Source organism: Trachypithecus francoisi, unplaced genomic scaffold (assembly GCF_009764315.1).
Source record: "Trachypithecus francoisi isolate TF-2019V2 unplaced genomic scaffold, Tfra_2.0 Lachesis_group7, whole genome shotgun sequence".
In the NCBI taxonomy this organism is placed as follows: domain Eukaryota; kingdom Metazoa; phylum Chordata; class Mammalia; order Primates; family Cercopithecidae; genus Trachypithecus; species Trachypithecus francoisi.
In genome coordinates, this window is record NW_022681472.1 from 27,447,404 (window position 1) to 27,461,938 (window position 14,535).

The following is a 14,535-nucleotide window of genomic DNA, read 5'->3' on the forward strand; positions in this document are numbered from 1 at the left end:
GAGATACCATCTCACACCAGTTAGAATGGCAATCATTAAGAAGTCAGAAAACAATAGATGTTGGAGAGGATGTGGAGAAATAGGAACACTTTTACACTGTTGGTGGGATTGTAAACTAGTTCAACCATTATGGAAAACAGTATGGCGATTCCTCAAGGATCTAGAACTAGATGTACCATATGACCCAGCCATCCCACTACTGGGTATATACCCAAAGGATTATAAATTACTCTACTACAAAGACACATGCACACGTATGTTTATTGCGGCACTATTCACAATAGCAAAGACTTGGAATCAACCCAAATGTCCATCTGTGACAGACTGGATTAAGAAAATGTGGCACATATACACCATGGAATACTATGCAGCCATAAAAAAGGATGAGTTTGCGTCCTTTGTAGGGACATGGATGCAGCTCGAAACCATCATTCTTAGCAAACTATCACAAGAAGAGAAAACCAAACACCGCATGTTCTCACTCATAGGTGGGAACTGAACAATGAGATCACTTGGACTCGGGAAGGGGAACATCACACACTGGGGCCTATCATGGGGAGGGGGGAGGAGGGAGGGATTGCATTGGGGAGTTATACATGATATAAACGTTATGCACATGTACCCTAGAACTTAAAGTATAATAAAAAAAAAAAAAAAAACCAATCCATGTCAGTGCTCAGATCGGAGCCGTGCACACACTACATATCCAATACATATTATCATATTTGATTACTGAATTCTCTGATAATCTCTTTTCCAGGGAATGAGGTGAAATCTAGAGGGAATTCTTGAACTTTTCCTTCCCTGCAGTGACTCAGAATGGGGTACTATCGGGGCTTTCTGAGACGTCAGTTCTGCTCCTCCCCTCACCCTGCAGCCTGGCTCTGACTCTCCACCCCGGTTCTGCTCCATGCTGTGGCTGCCTCTCCCCTGTCCCTTGTCTTGGCTCTATGTCTGGATGGTCCTGGACTCTAACCCACATTCAGCTCAGACTCACCCTGGTGCCAATTGCCCACACTATCCTGTGTGTTGTAACTTTAAGTGGCTGAAGGTCTCTTTCTAACATTTTAACTCAAGGGATTTGAATCACGTTTCCTGTCTCTTAGGAAAGACAGGGATTCACTTTTCAAGAGCATGGATCAAGTAGCCAGCCACTCGGTGGAAAGCACTGCTCTCAGTGCCTGGGACACAGCAGTGAACAAAACAAAACCTCTGTGTTCATGGAGATCTCATGCTAGTGAGGGAGTCAGACAGGAAGCAAATGGATATTTGATTGAATGCCAAGTTTCTGGTGCAAATTTTCTCAAGGGTTGCAAAGTAGTCATCATAATAATTACCACCTAGGGAATATTTACCCCTATGGGGCAAATCTGTCCATTTCTGCCCATCTGAGCAAGTAAAACACAGGACGACTATAGTTATTGCAGAGCTCCACGAAGCAAGCAAGAGTCATTATTGGTTTATTCTCTTCCTTCCAGGAAAATATTTGCCGTGCCTGCAGCGTCCAAGGATCAGTTGGGGCCAATGTAAAGCCAGTATTATAGGATACTTCTCAGACTGACAGCCCAATGTCACTGGAAACCACTGGGCCACAGGAAAGGCAGGTAAGGATCATGGTTATAGATTCAGGTTTGGTATCAGACAACTGCTTTAACTTTTAGGTTCACTATCACTTACCAGTAGAATAACCATGAGCAAATTACTTAGCCTCTCTGTCTTAGTCTTCTAGGGTTGCTGTAACAGAATACTACAGGCTGGGTGGCTTCGACAACAAATATTTATTTCTTTGAAGGCTGGGAAGTCTGAGATCAGGGTGCTGGTATGGCCTGGTTTTGGTGAGGACTATCTTGCTGGTTTGAAGTTGGCAGTCTTCTTATGTCCTCACATGGGAGAGAAAGTGAGCTCTAGTCTTTCTCTTCTTGTAAGAACACTAATCTCACTATGGTGACTCCATCCCTATGACGTCATCTAAGCCTAATTACCTTCCAAAGGCCCCCACCTTCAAATACGATCACATTGGCGTTTAAGGCTTCTACAGATGAATTTTAGGGTGGGTGACACAAACAGACAGCCCATAACACTCTCTAAAGCTCAGTTTTCTCATCTTTATAATGGGGACATGTAAGTATTTAGGTCGTAGAGTTTCATGAAGTTTAAATGAGATTATGCACCCCAGATTTGACATGTTACAAAATAAACTGTACCTGATGTTTAAAGTCAAGCTCATTTTGGCCCCAGGAAGTCAATAAGCCTATTTAGAGCATTCAAGAAGCAGAGCTACTGTTTGTCTTCTCTGGGCTGCCACAAGTGTGGTGGAGGTTTCCCAGAAGGCAGCAATATTTTGTTAAATAGAGCAGCCTCTTCGATACCTGGTGAAACCAAATCTCTTAGACATCATCTGTGAACATGACGAGCAAGGCCAGTCCTTAGGGAGATGGCACCCTTAGGAAGCAGGCAGGGGTTAAGTGGCGCAGTTCAGGGCAGGTCTTCAGTGATGTGGGTGAGCAAGTGTGGAAGGGAAATCAGATTACACAGAAGCTGGGAGACAGGAAAAATGATACTGTAGTTCATTTTCTGAATTGGCTAAGCAGACAGATGCCCCATAATTCACCCAGGTGGCATGAGGGCCCAGGCCTGTGTTAGCAGATGTATCCCAATGCTGTGTGCCTGGCTTGGATTCATTAGCAAGAGGTAGGGGTTTAGGGGAGGGGATTTATTTTATCATTTTTTTTTATTACTTTTTGAGAAAAGGTCTTGCTTTTTCACCTGTGCTACAGTGCAGTAGTGCAATCACAACTCACTATAGCCTCTACCTTCCCAGCTCTAGGGATCCCCCCGCCTCAGCCCCCAAGTAACTGGGACTAGAGATGTGCACTACCGCATTTGGCTAATTTCTTTTTTCCTTTCTGTTTTTGTTTTTACTTTATTTTTTTAGAGACAGGGTCTCCCTGTGTTGCCCAGGCTGGGGGGGGAGGCTTAATACAGGTATAACAGGATTATAAATTTATTCACATAACTCAGCTGTGCAATGAAACTCTACATATTTTTTACATATTTATTTTTCTATAAATTCTACAAATTCTACCTATTTATTTTTCTCAACTGATCTAATCTTCCTGGGCCCCACCTGCTGGATCACGGGGTGATCAGGGACTTACGATCAAATTCTAAGCTCACTCTCTTCCACTGTGATAGTTTCTTTTGAACTAGTCTTTCGAACTCTCAGTTTCTGTCAGATAAATATTTAGCTAAAGGAGCTGTGTTAGTTTGTCTTCTAAATGTGAGAGAGGCCCTGATGGAAAAAACATATTTCTTCTCACAGATAATACTGAAGGAAAGATTTAATTAGGGTGTCTCTACAAATGTAGATTTTTCATGATTTCCTTGCAAGCTTCCCTTCTGCCTCACTTTTTCCTCCTCTAGAGCTCCAATCCTCCTCCCTTAGCCCAAGGGAATCCAGTGCTTGCACTCTTTATAAAGGAGCATGTTCTGGTGCCAGAATCCTCTGTACCTAGCAGATACTCCTCCAAGGAAGATGTGCAAAGAGGACAGCTTAAGCAGATGCAAATTTTAGGGTAAAACTTTAGGCCCCAAAGCTCAAAAATGATGAAGACTCTTTTCCTGCGTACTTCAAGTGTCACTGCTGGCTAGTCTCAGACATAAAATAAGCTTTGGTTATTAAACATGCTTTTTAAAATATAAATAGACGACACTATATGTCCTAAAAACTGTTATCCTAGTTGTTTAAAATGCATATTTATATACAGCGATATGGTTTGGATCTGTGTCCCCACCTCAATGTCATGGTCAGTTGTAATCCTCAGTGTTGGAAGTAGGGCCTGGTGGGAGGTGATTCGATCATGGGGAGCATTTCTCATGGTTTAACACCATCCCCCTTGATGCTGTCCTCTCGATGGTGAGTTCTCGTGAGATCTGGTTGTTGAAAAGTGTGTGGCACCTCCGGCCAGGTTGTCTTGGTCCTGCTCCTGCCGTGGAAGAAGCCTGCTCCCACCACGCCTTCCGCCACTGGTAAAAGCCCCCTGAGGCCTCCCCAGAAGCAGATGCTATCATGCTGCCTGTAGAGCTGCAGAACTGTGAGCCAAATAAACCTCTTTTCTTTATAAATTACTCAATCTCAGATATTTCTTTATAGCAATGTGGGAATGGATGAATACATACAGTGACCAAGTTCTGCCTTCCTATATTAAGTTTATTATAGCTGCAAAGTAACTACATATACTAAGCTAAATGCGGTTTCAAATATTGAGTCCTTCTTAATTTTTAGGTGTAAATAATTTGACTTCTGTGAAAGTTTTAAAATACATATATAACAAATATTTCATACCTAACTGTGAAGACAACAAAAATATCACCCATTATACAGGGTAAATAGACTGAGATACACAGGTTAAATAGGTAGCCTAAGATATTACATTGTCCAAGTCAAAATTAAACTACTACTTAATTTTTTAAAAAAGGACTATTATGCTGAGATAGTTAAACACGGAAGACAGCTTGCTTATTTAAGCAATGTTACCCAAGATTAGTGGCAGAGCACATAGAAAAAGAAGAGATAGGGCCCAGGTTTGAGAAAATTAAGGAAAATTGATGGATTACTTAGCTGATTAGTTTTAAGAAGTGTTTTTTGTTCAGCACAGGTGGTCTGACCTTAGTGCACTTAGGGCATTGTTTACATGCTTCAGAGGGTTAAGGAGAAGAGTTAATCCCGAAGGTGTTCTGTTGGAGAGACCAGATAAGTCTACGTGAGCCAGAGCAGGGTATATATACTCCACTACCATCAAGCCTCCACCTGAAAATGTCTCCATTTAACATGGCAGTGCTGTCAATTAAGACCCAATTTGACTTAACAAATTCAAAGAACCTACTAGTAAGTTTATACTCACGTACAAGTTCCAATGTACTATTTGTAACTCCTCCCTGGTCTGTTCCACGCAAGAAAGGCTCTTAAAGTCCTTCCCTTTTCATTCTACTACTTTGCTTCTACTACTAATACATAAGAATGCCAAAGCAGCTGCCTGTCTAGAATTCATCTTCCATTATAGAATCTGAGAAGTTGTGACTGTCCATTTGTGCCAGGGATCTATGTTTGTCTGTGGTTAATGCAAAAACCTGAGTCCTATACTTAAATACAACATTAGAGCTGAACAGTAAGGATGTCAAATATTATAATCTAATTTCAGAACTATGATGCTACAGAACTAACATGCTAGAAATAAATAGGATATTCTTGAAATACACATCAAAAGTCATATTACTCTTTATTTTAGACCTATAGATGGGGTCGCACACCATTCTTCAAAGACTGGAGTCTCTCCATGAAATGACTTGACCCTATTAAGTGCATTCTGCTATGTGGTTGCCTCACCAACTCCCTTCTTGCCTGGACTAATACAGTAACCTATGGATTGGTCTCCTTGCCTTGAGACGATGACATTTCTGGCACTTAAACCCATCAGCATCAAATTGTTCTTTTGAAAACCTAAATATGGCCATGTTACATGTTTTTAAACCTTTCAGTGGAATACCTTTAACTACAGGATAATGTTTAGATTTTTTTTAATATACTTTATGTTTAGGGTACATGTACACAACGTGCAGGTTTGTTACATATGTATACATGTGCCATGTTGGTGTGCTGCATCCATTAACTCGTCATCTACATTAGGTATAACTCCTAATGCTATCCCTCCCCGCTCCCCACACCTGACAACCAGCCCTGGTGTGTGATGTTCCCCTTCCTGTGTCCAAGTGATCTCATTGTTCAATTCCCATCTATGAGTGAGAACATGCGGTGTTTGGTTTTCTGTTCTTGCAATAGTTTGCTGAGAATGATGGTTTCCAGCTGCATCCATGTCCCTACAAAGGACATGAACTCATCCTTTTGTATGGCTGCATAGTATTCCATGGTGTATATGTGCCACATTTTCTTAATCCAGTCTGTCACTGATGGACATTTGGGTTGTTTCCAAGTCTTTGCTATTGTGAATAGTGCTGCAATAAACATACGTGTGCATGTGTCTTTATAGCAGCCTGATTTATAATCCTTTGGGTATACACCAGTAATGGGATGACTGGGTCAAATGGTATTTCTAGTTCTAGATCCTTGAGGAATCGCCACACTGTCTTCCACAATGGTTGAACTAGTTTACAGTCCCATCAACAGTGTAAAAGTGTTCCTATTTCTCCACATCCTCTCCAGCACCTGTTGTTGTTTCCTGACTTTTTAATGATCGCCGTTCTAACTGGTGTGAGGTAGTATTTCATTGTGGTTTTGATTTGCATTTCTCTGATGGCCAGTGATGATGAGCATTTTTTCATGTGTCTGTTGGCTGCATAGATTTTTTAACATGGCATGCATGACCCTTCACTCTCTGGTTTCCACACATTCTCCGGAATTACTTCCTGTTGCTCCCCTATGTCTATTCTTGCCTCCAAGAATTCCCAGCCTCTTGTGCTGTGGACTATGGCTCTCTATGCCTCATACCTGTGCTGTCCTGGAGCACTTCCTTCAACTGATGCACAAGGAAATCTTGCTTATTCTTTCCTGATCTACCTGGGTTTCACCTTCACCTGTATGCAGAGTTAATGCCTTCCCACCCCCTGTTCCCATATCAGGCTGTGTACTATTGAAACATTCATCAATCCCTTCAGGCTGTGGCTTAATGTGCCCATCTCCTTATCAGCCTTGGCAATTTAAGGACAGAGGTTTTGTTTTGTTTTGTTTTTTGTTTTTTAATCTCTCTCATTTTTGTGTGTTCTCAGGGGCAGGAGAGAAGGGATGTTAATATGTTGAATTAATGTTAATCATTAAAAGCGTCACAGCCCCAAATTTCTTTAATCCCTATTTATTCCAAATTGATTGAATTTGAAACATTCTTATACATTTTGAATGATCTTAAAATGAAATAATCTTATTTCACAAAATAATCCTTTGTTGAAATATCATTCAACAAAGATATCATTCTAAATACTGAAAACTGAAATATTTTTAATTGGAGAAAGCATAAGTCATAGAGCTATTTGGTGGTCATTTAAGAAGAAACTTGGACAGGATGATACCAACAATGGGAAAAAAAGAAAAGCCCCAATAACCATCCTGTCTTATAACCTACAAATAATATTATATACAATTTTAAATTCAAATGTATTTGTTAGCATGTTTGAAACCTATTTTTGTTTGTTTGTTTGTTTGTTTGTTTTCCTGGGCTCCTCAGATAGTGAATTGGACTTAGGAACAGATTGTGAAGAATAAACTAGAATCAGTCAAATGGATGGAGGGTGAATGTCCTCTAGGGAGGTAACTTACCAGAAAAAGAGGCTGAAGAGTAGGCAGTGAGGGAAGAGCTGGTGACTCCTCATCTGCAGCACAGGGTGTTGTGAAAGTAGGAGGGAGAAGGCTGGCACAGGGTTGGGGAAGTCCACAGAAGATCATGGAGGGTTGTACAAACCTCACTAAATTCCAGAGACCACAGGAAGTCTCAGAAGCATTTTTCCAGGGAAAGGATGCTATCAGATTTGCAAAAAAGCAGACTTGAAAATCATTCTCAAGGTAGCACAGGTGCTGGAAGAATAATGAAAATTATTGACCCTTAAAAAGTCCTTATTCTGTGCCTGGTATTATTCTAGGCATATTACATATGTTACTGCATTTCATTTTCAGCAAACTAAGAGGCGAATACTAGCATTTCTTCTTTTACTAAGCTATATGCACATTAAGTAGCAACACTGAGATCCAAATCAAGGTAATCAGGCAGGAGAGTCCGTGCAATTACCCCTGCTCTAGTGCCTCCCCAAAGCCAGGAGGAATTGTAGCCTGGAGGTGGATAGCTTAGTTGAAAAACAAAACCAACAGTAGAAGGAAGAAATAATAACCTAGGGTAGTGATGAAGCAAAAAGAGAGATAAATGTAAGAGATATTTAGAAGGCAAAATTAATTAGGTTTGATAACCCCTTAAAAATCAGGTAGAGGGTGATGTTCAATGTCCGCATCAGACAGGTGGAGGTGCTATTTGCAAGAATAAAGAACAGAAACAGCATATTGGGTGTCAGGTGGAGAGGGAGCTTTTGGCAATGTTTGGGATTCAATTTGTGAAGCTAATATTATAAAACAGTGTACCAAAATGATATATTAGCAGTTATAAATGCACAGAGGAGGAAATGACTCATTCTGATTAAAGAAGACTCAGATAAGTTATCTGATTTTTGAAAGATGTGTAGATTTTCCTCAGTTGCAAAATGAAAGAAAGGCTATTACAGGAATAGGGAATAAAATGTGCAAGTTAAAACATCGTAGGAAATCAGGGTGAATCCCAAGGTACAGCGAGAATCCAGGCAGGCTGCACAGTGCATGGCAGAGAATGGGAGCTGATGCTGAAGGAAAGCAGGAGTGAAACTGGGAGAAGTTTCCACATACTTAGGAGCTATTCCTCTCTGCTCAGGAGCGAAATACACTCTCAGGAGTCCCAGGGTCGGTCAGTGCTTGTGTGTAGGTGTACCTTTGGAAGGTTATGCCCAAGGCGACATGTGAAAGCTGCTGGCCAGGTTTAGGGAATCATGAAGGAACTGAAGGCTGAAGCTCACAGGCTGGCCAGCCCCAGAGGAACTGCTATTTTCGCATAAGGATTCTGCTTTGCACTCTAGCCTCAGAATGTGCCATGGTGGCAGCTGTCATCAGTATAGCATCTTACACATGGTGTGCGCCTTGGCTAGGAAGATATGCCCCTTGAGAGACTTCTGGACAATGGGGGGCATCATTTCCAATTCCCTCTCCAGGTCCCTACATCTCTCATATAGGAGTCTGCTACGGATGACAAATCTGGTTTACTGAGCAACTTATTATGCCTTGCAAGCCACCTTATGTATAAGTGGCATGCTTTCCTCCCTTTCCTGGCTTGTGCCCCAGTCACTCAAGTCTCAGGAATGTTTTCTTTTCATTTCTTTTATTTTTTAACTTCATCTCAATTTTTTTTTCAACTTTTATTATAGCTTCAGGGGATACATGTGCAGGTTTAAAGGAATATTGTGTGATGCTGAGGTTTGGAGTACAAATGAATCCATCTCCCAGGTAGTGAGCATAGTACCCAGTAAGTAGTTCTTCAGCCCTTGCCCAGTTCCTCCCTCCCTACTCTTGTATTCCCCAGCATACATTCTCATCATTATGCCCATGTGTACTTTATGCTTAGTTCCTAATCATGACTGAGGACATGTGGTATTTGGTTTTCTATTCCTGCATCAGTTCACTTAGGATCATGGCTCTAGCTGGAACCATTTTGCTATAAAGGACATGATTTTGTTCTTTTTCATTGCTGCATAGTATTCTATGCTGGATACATATCACATCTTTATGCAATCCACAGTTGATGGGCACCTGTATTGATTCCTGGCCTTTGCTAATGTGAATAGTGCTGCAGTGAACATAAGGGTGCATGTGTATTTTCGGTAGGACAACTTATTTTCCTTTGCATTTATACCCAGTAATGGAAACTTTTCTTTACGCCTTCAAATTTTATGCCCTGCCATCATTCTAGCATTTACCACACTTGGTTTAATTGTTTGTTTAAGTCTATGTATCCTCCCCTGGACTGTGATTTTCTTGACCCTACTCCACCCCCACCCCCTTATTTCTGTAATAGTTGTGCCTAGAACAGTGCCTGGCACATAGTAAGCTCTCACTAAAGTTTCTTGTTGAAAGTTATTGAATAGTATGTAAGAAAAAGGGAAGCTTTTTATTTATTTACCATGTAAATTTCTCTCAGTGTGATTAGTAAGCAAACTTTCCTTCTTCTTTCACTTTTCCCCATAGTCAGAACCTCTCACTGCAGGCTTTGGAAATGCAATCCTTCATAGAGCTTGATGCTTGGCTACTCTCACAGTGGATCAAGACTGCACTCTTATTCCCATATTTCAAATGATAATTTTTCTTGATTATGTGTGAAATGCACTTATCTGTGGAGGAATCGATCAGTTCTGACTATTTACACAGTTCACATCTGCAGGAGGAAACTCTTTCATAAATAAGATACAGCAAAGTCCAGAATCTGTGAAATCATTTTAGTCCAAATGAGTCTTTTGTGTCCTTTGTTCATGGAGATTGTGTGAAGCAAGGCGCACCTGTTTCGATAGTAACTGCAGCCCCACACTGAGAAAAGAAGTTTTGAGTTGTGTCATTAGAAGTCATAATTGCATATGTGAGAGAAGAGAGGAAGGATAGGGCAGGATGCAGTCACATAACAGGTAAAAGGGTAAAACACTGTTCTCTTAAAATAGTGGAGTGCCTTAATTTGACCTTAAATAGCAGTTGTATGCATTTTGCTTCCAATTCCAGTGTTCTCAGTGAAAAAAAACAAAAAACAAAAAAAAAAGGAAACTGACCATGGATTTATTCCAGGGCATTTATGCCTGATCTGCTACCTGTTGTGGACAGAGCATCTGTAGGTTCTTTATCCTCATGTATGGACATAGGGGAAGACAATACTGATGAGTTAATCTTGGCAGGTAATTATTAGGAGATGCCTGTTTTGTTTGTTTTGAATGTCTAAACTATCCCAGAAGGAGAAAAAAAGCAGGCTCCCCAAAGGGGTTGGCATCTGACCTGAATTTTGAAGCATGAGAAGTTAGCAGGCAAAGACTATGGGGAATGAGTATTCAAAACCTAGGGCACCAGCGTGCACATGCAGGGAAAAAGAAACCAAGGTATTGTACTCAGAAAATGCAGAAATACTGAGAGTAGCTCAATAAGACTAGAGTGTAGGTTAAGGGAGTGAGAAATGAACCTAGGCAGGTATGTAGAAGCCCGATGAAAAAAAGACCTTACAAAACACCCCAAGGACTGTGCCACGTATTTAGAAGTGAATGAGGAGTCAGTTGAAGATTTTAAGAAGGAAAGTCACATGGTTAGGGTTTTATTATAGAAAGACAACTTTGGCAATGGAACCCAAAACACCTAATTGAGGCAAATCTGTAGGAGGGGAGAAGGCCCAGCAATGCCAGGCCCAGTCCAGTATGTACACCTGAGAAAAACTTCCACATGTACATATAAGACACAAAGAGATTTGTTTCAGCCTTCTTTGCAATAGAAGTACTAGAAACAGTCTAAACACTCACTATTAAAGGATTGTGTATATAAAATGCAGCAGTGTCACAGAATGAATGTATTACTAAAATTAAATGGCATGAACTTGATCTTTATATATATCAATGTAGATTGGCCTAAAAATAATAATGTTAAATGAAAAAAGCAAGAAACGTGAAATTTCAATTATGGAATTATCTAAATTTATATAGATTTAGAAAATGCACACAGATCTAAATAACATATGGCTACCTGTGTGTGTAAGTAAAAATTTAAAGTGAAGCAGAAGGTTATACACCAGTCTCACATAATGTTTGTGTGAGGAGAGGGGCAGAGAGGGAAATAGAACTAAATAAAGGTGGTGAATAAAAGTGGCTTTAGCTTTTTCTGAAATGCAATATTTTTGTATGTCTTTAAGGGAAATACAGATCATATTACTTATGTCATTTTTCTAAATATATAATTAGGGAACAGAGATTAATAGCAAATATGATGCAATATTAACAGGTATTCTGAATTGTGGATGTGTTTGTTCAGTTATACTTTGTATTATTTTATACTTGAAAAATAATTTATCTATCTTCTTATAAGTAAAATTGTGTGTATGTGGTGTGTGCATGCATGTGTGTACAGTGGCCAGATTTATGTGAGTATTAGCTGAATCTGCTAACTATGAAACCAGGCGATAAGAGAGTTTCAGATGCATTGTCAACCAGGTTACGATAAGAACAAAAAGAGTTGAATCAGTTTGTGACTTAGCAGGTCATCACTGACCTTGATAGGGATGACTTCAGCAGAGTAGTACAGGTGGACATCAGATTGCAGTGGATTCAGAGAATGAATGAAATATGAAGAAGAGGTGACACGTGTCATCTATGTCCAGAAACTTGGCTGTAAAGAGGAAGAAATAGATGGACTAGTACGTAGAGGAAGATATAGGTTTAACGAAGGTGGTTGTTATTTTTACGAGTAAGGAAGCTTGATATTGCTTATCTGAAACAGAAATAATATGATAAAGAGGAGAGGTCAAACATACAGCTGAGAGAGGCAATAACTGGTGAGGTTAGGGCAGAAGAAAACAGGAAGGAAGAGAGTCTACTATGGGAAGGTGGAGCCTCCCTGAGCAGTGAAAGTCAAGAGAGGCAAGGAGAAACTCAGAAGTGCAGAAAGGAAGGCATGATATGAGTTTGAGGAATTTCAAATGAACAGCTTCAATTTTTAAAAAATGCTAATTGTATAATTCTGCTTTGACTGACTATTCTCACTTGCATGGAAGAAATATAAGAATGTGTACTGTCTTGTACATAAATAACTAAAGCTATTTATCTTCTTGTTATTATAGAAAATTATCAAAAGCAGTAGTAATATTATTCTTCTTGCAATTACAGCAATTTTGGTTTTGGCAAGTATAATGAATATTAGAAAGAAAAGCAAATTACCAAGTAATGTTGACAGGGATGTGCTTTTAAATAATAGAATCTGTGCTTAGACCATGAAAGTTGTTAGGTCTATACTACACCAATATATCATGTTGGAAATTAAACATATTATATTTTGCCATGTGCTAATTACATTAAATACTCCATAGAACTACACTGATGTACAATTCTTAACTGATTTCTCTTTCCTCCTTTTCCATTTGTATCCCACTGAATTTATTCTTTATTTGACCTAATTGATTAGATTAATGGATATTTTTAGTACTTTTTAGTGACACTTTCATATGTAATACAAACTACTTGGAAATGCTATCAATTGACTTCATTCATTTGAGAATACCAGTGGAGCTCCCAACATCATAATTTCTCATAACTTGATTTTCATGGGATCATGGAATTCTAAAATTGGAAGAAATACGTTTCTAGTCATCTAGTATAGCTTCCAATCCATAGGCTGAATCCTCATGGCTAATGAAAGCCTGGAAGAACATTAGAACCACCATGAGAAGGTAAGGAATGAGCAACATTTTCTTCTTTTTCTAGGCGAGGCAATTATATATGACATACTGTCTGTTGATGAATATGCTAAGAGCATCAGTAAGCATTTATTTCTATTTGTTTGGCCAATAGTGGCCAGGCATATATTTATTGAATCAACATATAGTTACACAGGAAATGGCACACTATGCCAACTAGGAGTTTCCAGTCACATACAGAAGACAGGACATCAGATAGCTAATAAGACACACAAATCCTCAGTACTCAAAGGATAGCACAACTTGCTTTATGGTCATACAGAAACAATTATTTGTTTGTGGACATGCAGCATCCTTGGAAAGCTATTAGCTTCCATGTGAGGAAAGCTACATGAATGCTGATTATAACATGTTACAATTGAATATCAGCACTGCAAAGAAATGTCTGTGCTTTCACTGTTGGACTGCCTAACAGTTTCAAAGAGTTCCCAATCAAAACTTGGTGTGTTGGTATTCTTGAAAAGGGGGAGAGTCATTTGTGAAGCATTCCATATTAAAAAAAAAAAAAAAAAGGTAAAGCAAAGAGGGAGTGTGGGTAGAACTTTATGAGAGGAGCAAAATGCTCAGTTAGGGATGTTGGCCGGGTGTGGTAGCTCACTCCTGTAATCCCAGCACTTTGGAAGGCCGAGGTGGGTGGATCACTTGAGGTCAGGAGTTTGAGACCAGCCTGGCCAACATGGGGAAACCCTGTCTCTACTAAAAATAGAAAAATTAGCTAGCATGGTGGTGCATGCCTGTAATCCCAGCTACTCAGGAGACTGAGAAGGGAGAATGGCTTGAATTCAGGAGGCAGAGATCACACCACTGCACTCCAGCCTGGGTAACAGAGCGAGACTCTGTCTCAAAAAAAAAAAAAAAGGTGTTTACCATGAGCCCAACATTTTTAAAATAACTGTGCCCCAAAACTGGGATGCAAAAAGGAAGAATCAATTAGTCATATTAGTCATATTTTCAGTAAAGAAATTGCATTGTGAGGCCAGGTGCGGTGGCTCACTCCTGTAATCCCAGCACTTTGGGAGGCCAAGGCAGGCAGATCACTGGAGGTCATGAGTTCGAGAACAGCCTGACCCACATGGAGAAACCCCGTCTCTACTAAAAATACAAGATTAGCCAGCGTGGTGGTACATGCCTGTAATCTCAGCTACTCTGGAGCCTGAGGCAGGAGAATTGCTTGAACCCGGGAGGCAGAGGTTGTGGTGAGCCAAGATCACACCATTGCACTCCAGCCTGGGCAACAAAAGTGAGACTCCATCTCAAAAAAAAAAAAAAAAAGTTTCATTGTGACATTGGAACCCATGACTCTTTCTTATAAAGAACTAAACTTTTTTTTTCTTTCTTTCTTTTTTTGAGATGGAGTCTTGCTGTGTCACCCAGGCTGGAGTGCAGTGGCCTGATCTCGGCTCTCTGCAACCTCTGCCGCCTGTGTTCAAGTGATTCTCCTGCCTCAGCCTCCTGAGTAGTTGGGACT

The 14,535-nt window shown here is 40.1% G+C and overlaps 1 long non-coding RNA gene across 3 annotated transcripts in view; it reads left to right on the forward strand.

Moving 5' to 3' along the window:
* Positions 1-14,535, forward strand: part of LOC117078805 — a 279,082-nt gene that overhangs the window by 115,417 nt on the left and 149,130 nt on the right. For all 3 annotated transcript variants that reach the window (XR_004435167.1, XR_004435166.1, XR_004435165.1), the window contains exon 2: positions 1,479-1,604. This is a non-coding gene — a long non-coding RNA (uncharacterized LOC117078805). The remainder of the gene's footprint in view (positions 1-1,478; positions 1,605-14,535) is intronic.